The 6,096-nt window shown below is 40.5% G+C and overlaps 1 pseudogene; it reads right to left on the bottom strand.

Moving 5' to 3' along the window:
* Positions 1-660: 660 nt before the first annotated feature.
* Positions 661-1,608, bottom strand: LOC102744303 (translationally-controlled tumor protein-like; annotated as a pseudogene).
* Between the last annotated feature and the right edge of the window lie 4,488 nt (positions 1,609-6,096).

Genomic DNA, 6,096 nt, shown 5'->3' with positions numbered 1-6,096 from the left:
AGAGTGAGCTACATTTCTACTAAGAAAACTTTAGAAAATGACATTTTAAAAAATATTCAATTTACCATATGATCAGGGTGCTAGTTGCAAACAACAGAACTGACTGCACAGACTGGGGGGGTTGGGGGGGGGGGCTCATGCTGACGCTCAGTTTCTAGAAACAGGCAGCAGACTGCCCTGAGAGAGAAAGGAATTCAACCACTACTGTCCCACTGATGACAGTTCTGCTCTGAAACTCAACCACACGCCGCCCTCTGACACTCAGTGATTCTGCCCCAGCCCCCACCACCCAGTCATTTCCCACATGGGGACCCTTGCCTCAAGTTGTTCACTTCCTTCCCCCCACCCACCCCGCAACTGTATTAGTCTTTTTATTCTTTTCGTAATCTCTTCCAGAGTTAACTACTTCCAGTTGTAGGTGATGAATTGTATGAGGAATCCACTTCAAATGTTGGCCCAGCTATGAGCATGGTCTTTCTCTTTAGTTGAACTCAGAATGAAGACTTGTGGTTCTTGTTTTTTTTATATTCCAGTTCCAGAAATTTTCACTGTAAAAGTTATCTGTAGGCAGCCTTCTGCTTCCTAGCAGTAATCTCCAACCAGGCTCTAGCTTCTCCAGGACACTATGCAGGATGGATTTAAATATGTGTTAAACTAAGAGGCATTTTATTTTAGACAATCTACATGACATGTTTTTTTCTTTAAAACAATGGCTCTGCTCCAAATAAATCAAGGTCAAAACAAATGAAGAGCTCAAGAGGACATCAGTCCCATCTGTCTAAGTCCTGGTGTCGTGTGGATGAAGAGCTGCAACCGGTTATGACAACAGGTGATACATCCAAAGTCATAGCCAAATTCGTCAACATTTTTCCATTTCTAAACCATCCTTAAAGAAAATCACCTACACGGCCACACCATCCTCACGGGAGTCCAGCAGAACAACCCTGCCATCTGGATTCATGTTTTCACCAATGAAGAACTGGTAGTTTTTGAAATTAGCAAGGATGTGCCTGATGTGTTCTGCAGCCCCTGTCTTAAAGGTTTTAGTCTTTCTGGCCTCTGTTCTTCAAGTTTACCTTTGATTGCTTTCATGTAATCTTTGATGTATTTCTTGTAGGCTTCTTTTGTGAAGCTGGTTTCCTGCAATTGATGGTTTTTGAAAATATCAACACCAGTGATGACTGCTTTCGGTACCTTCACCCTCCTGGCCTTCAGCAGGAGCTGAAGTGAGTCCTCAGTGTTACCCTCTGTCCTACTGACCATCTTTCCTCTCCACCTCCAGGCACAGCCTGTCCGCCATCTCCCGGATCTTGTAGATGTCAGAGAACATCTCATCCTGGCTGATGAGGTCCCCGTAGATGATCATGGCGATGGCTGGAGAGAGAGAAGGTGATACTATTTTAGCAGGAGCCGGGAGCTCTGAGCAAGTGTGGTGCAGCCCGAATGGCAATGAGAGAAGGGGGGAACTGGAGGGGGAAAAAAAGCTCAAGTTTTTCACTTCTAAATTAAAATCTCATGTAAGTGAATCTGGTGGGTGGCCTGAGTCACCTATGCCAGTCCCAGGGGCAAAGGACACCATGGAGCAGAATTTTCTGGGTTTTCCTCCCTCAGAAATATGAAGTATCTTGGAAAAAAAAACAAATAAACTGTTCAAGAATTTACAGAGAAAAGAATGAATGTTACTGAAAGAAATGAAAACAAACCTAAATAAATTGAAAAATCATACATGCAAAGACTCGGTATTGTTACATAGTAAATTCTTCCACAAACTTATCTAGACATTTTTGTAATTCTAAAGTCCTAACAAGATTTTTGTAGGATTCAACAAAATGATTCTAAGATTTTTATGGAAATTGCTATGAGCCCCAAATGGTTAAGAATAGTATAGAGAAGTTGGTCTGCCAGAAATCAAGGCTCACTTTAAAGCTACAATAGTTAAGAAAATGTGGTTTAGTGCAGGGAGAGATAACTAGATCAGTAAAACAGAGCAGAGAGCTCTGAAATAAATCTATTAATATATGGGCAGAGAAACATCTGCAGAAAAGGTACTGTGGATTCATGGAGCAAGGCCAGTCTTTAGAGTAAATGGTGCTCAGACAACAACAAGGTATTGTATATGGATAAAAATGGAGTTGCATTCCTACCTTATACCATACACAAAGTCAATTCCGTGGGGAAGGCAAGATTCTAAAGAATATAGGATGATTCTTTCAAGAGGTGATAAAGTAATAATAAAGGAAGAGTTTGATAAATTGGACCACATTAAATGAAGAACTTAAAAAAAAAACAGAAAACAACAAAAAGAGACAAACCCACAAAATAACAACAAAACACCGTAAAGAGAATAAAAAGGCAAGCCACAGAGAGGAAAAAGATATTTGTGTCACATAAAACCAATAACACATGGGCGCCTGGGTGGCTCAGTTGGTTGAGCGGCTGCCTTCGGCTCAGGTCATGATCCTGGAGTCCCGGGATCGAGTCCCGCATCGGGCTCCCTGCTCGGCGGGGAGTCTGCTTCTCCCTCTGACCCTCCTCCCTCTCATGCTCTCTGTCTCTCATTCTCTCTGTCTCAAATAAATAAAATCTTTAAAAAAAAAAAACCAATAACACACTAGAATGCAGAATATATGGTAAACTCCTACAAATCAGTAAGACTAGATAAACAACAACCTAGTAGAAGATGAGATAAAAATCCTCAATAGGTACTTTGCAAAAGAGAAGATCCAAATGCAGAATAAATGCTTATCCTTCAACATATTAGTCATTAGGGAAATGCAAATTAAGGAGGTAACATTGCATATCCTCCTGATTGGCAAAATTAAAATATCTTACACTACCAAACGGTGGCCAGATCAGGGAGTATAAATTGGCACCACCACTCTGAAAAACAACTGGATAGTATTCAGTGAATTTGAAGATACACATAAACCTAAGACTCCACAGCTCTGCTCTTAGCTGTATTCTCTAGCAAAATATGCACACATGTAAACCAGGATACATGGATGATCATGGCATAAAAAGCGACACACAGTATGATGCCTTCATAGTAGATTCAAAATAGGCAAAACTAAATAATGGTATTTAGGTTATACACATTGGTCATAAAATGAGAAAAGTAAACAAATGATTATTACACAATTTAATGTAGTAGTTAACTCCTTGGGTGGAGACGTTTGTGACGGAGAATGGGCATGAGGAAAGCTTCTAGAGTGTTGACAAGATTTTTTTTCTTGACTAGAGTGGCAGTTACGTGGGTATTTGCCGTATAATTATAGCTCAGTCACGCATGTATACTTTATGCACTGCTTGGGCTGTGTTACGTTTCACAACTGAAAGAGGAGCAGGGCTTGCAATGTTTTCAATTTAAGCAATAAATTATTTTCTCTATAAAATATCATGGTAACATAATTTCCTTTAATATTTTTAAAGACTGATTCAAAGTCTAGGCTTATCATTTAATTCCACATATAGTAAGTGCTCAGATTTGTGGAACGGATACATAGCCTGATGTGGGAAACAAAGGCAGAAGAAAACTTATTAAATTTCCTTATTACCTACAGTCCATTGACAGGTCCTTGAAACAGGCAGAGTGACATTCCTCTAGGGACTCAACTGCTTGGATGTCGATGTCGACACCTTGCTAAGGGCAAAAGGCCCACCTAGCCTGAACACCCCCCACCCCAGGATCCTGTAAGTCTACTTTAATGTATAAAAATTCCTTTAGAAACTTCCTTTATCTCTAAATCCCCCAAGATACATGTTGGAAATCATCCCCCAAGCATATGGTCCACTGATATACATCTGAAGGTTCGTTCTCATGACTAAGGTTTTATTAGACAGTAATAAATGACCTTTTCCCAACAATAGCTAGCCCTCTCAAGGTCCTGGAAACCTTGCTTCCCAACAATAGCTAGCCCTCTCGAGGTCCTGGAAACCTTGTTTCCAAAATTTCTTGGAGAGACTTAATTCTATCCCTAAACCCCTCCCAACTTGAAAGTATATAATGGGCCGATCCTCATGACCGTGGTGCAACTCTTTCTACCCATGGGTCCTGTCCCTGTGCTTTAATAAAATCACCTTTTTGCACCAAACATGTCTCAAGAATTCTTCCTTGGTCATCGGCTTCAAACCCTAACGTCTTTCCTATATCATAGCCCATGCATATAATCCTTTTCAGTAAGAAGAGTCAGTGTTTTTTTTTCTTCTAGAAATATCCCCTGTGATTTTAAGTAGCACCTGAAGCCTCTTTGCGGACTTGTAAAAGTTGTTGAAAGTACTAGAAACCAGATGAATTAATTCCACTTTTTATGCAGAGGAAGAAAGTGGATTATGCAGGCCTCCGACAGTTATGAGGTGAATCCCAAGCAAGATTCTGGGAAAGAGTTGAAGGTGAGCATATTTGCTTTTAGTACTCTTAACAAAACAGGATGTGAATATTTTCTTACAAAACTAAATACTAAACAAGGCTTTTTTCCTCCTGAATACCCAGCATGAACTTTTTTCCCCATTGTGATAAGAATTTTGTCATGTCTCAAACAGCTTTGGGCTCAACCTTATCAACTATGAAAACCTTTACAGTCTGATAGTTGGATTTTATTTTCTGCCCCGGTCGGTCTTCCTATTCTGACTTAAAACTCCTCTGTCCTTCTGAATAGTGCTTATTTGTGCCTTACCATTATGTTGTAGGTTTTCCCTAGACACCTCAAATCCTGAGTAAAACAAGACAAGGAAGAGAGAGGGAGGCAGGGAATATAAACTTGGAAGAGAAAACCTGATGATAAGTTTCAGCATGGTTTTTCTTTAAGTAACAAGACATGGTGGACAAATCTAACGCCCTTCTTTAGCAAAGGAGTTAGGTTGAACCAAAAGATAAGGAGGGTAGGGGTTAGAGGTACCTCTGTTTGGGCAAGACCCTACATGAAATGCCATGACACCTTTCTACTCAACATGGAGAAATCTGTAGGAAGAGCAAAGTACCAGGTTCAGAGCCGCTAGGCCAAGAACGTGACCCAGAGGAAGCTTCCGAATAGCAGGGCTTATGCTCAGTCCCAGGCCCTGGCCCCAGGCTCAGTATCTCCATTAGTGGCTTGAGTGGAGACCTCAACAGTATCCTCATCAAAGTGGCTAATGCAGTGTATTATAATGTGGACAAGGCATGGGCTGGGAGTGAAATATACTTGTGTCGAACTCTACCTCTAGTATGTCATCTTGGGTGAGCCGTTGATGAGCCTTAGTTTCATAGCCTATAAAATGAAGATGTAAATAATACTTACCTTTGGGTTTGTTATGAAATTAAAGGCGATCCACAAAGTACCTGGCATGGAGTAGACACTCAGTAAACGTTGATTATTTTATTGCATAATTAGGATCAGAAAAGATTTGGCAGGCTGGAGATTAATCGGATCTACTAAAATAACACTAGATGGTTTTATTTTATAATTTTGAATTTGGTTTGAACAAATAAAGAATAAATGAACAAAAATAAATTGCAAGAGTCCAGGGAGGAGAAGCTGTGGGAATAGCTCTCTCCACAAACCTATCTGCACCAGACTCTGACGGTTCATGTTGTACACACCTTTTAGCCAAAGCAGATCCTATGAGGATACTGGGGGGATTTTAGGCAAAAGCAACCCCCACCATGTGTCATTGTGTGACCTTGCACTGTCCCCAACAACATGAGCTGGTGGTTTTTCTGCTCTAGTAGTCACTGCATGGCAACGTTCCAGTGGTTGAGCCCACGATCCTACCCAGTAATTTACAGCCCCCCACAAGCCAACAAATAGGAAGTATTCCATTTTTCTTAAATCCGTCTCTTTTTTTTTTTTTATCCAGCCAAAAAATAAATATTTATTGGACACATCTTATTAATCAGATATTTCCCAGGACTGAGGACAGAGTTAAGAACAAGCTATGTTCCTTGTTGGGATACAGTTTAGATTCTTTTTTTTTTTTTTATTCTTATGTTAATCCCCATACATTACATCATTAGTTCTAGATGAAGTGTTCCATGATTCATTGTTTGTGCTTAACACCCAGTGCTCCATGCAGAACGTGCCCTCCTCAATACCCACCACCAGGCCAACCCATCCTCCCACC

The sequence above is a fragment of the Leptonychotes weddellii genome, chromosome 11, assembly GCF_054177405.1.
Source record: "Leptonychotes weddellii isolate Sample4059 chromosome 11, ASM5417740v2, whole genome shotgun sequence".
Classification (NCBI taxonomy): Eukaryota; Metazoa; Chordata; class Mammalia; order Carnivora; family Phocidae; genus Leptonychotes; species Leptonychotes weddellii.
The sequence above is the reverse complement of the archived record's forward strand: the minus strand, read 5'-3'. Positions and strand labels throughout refer to the sequence as shown.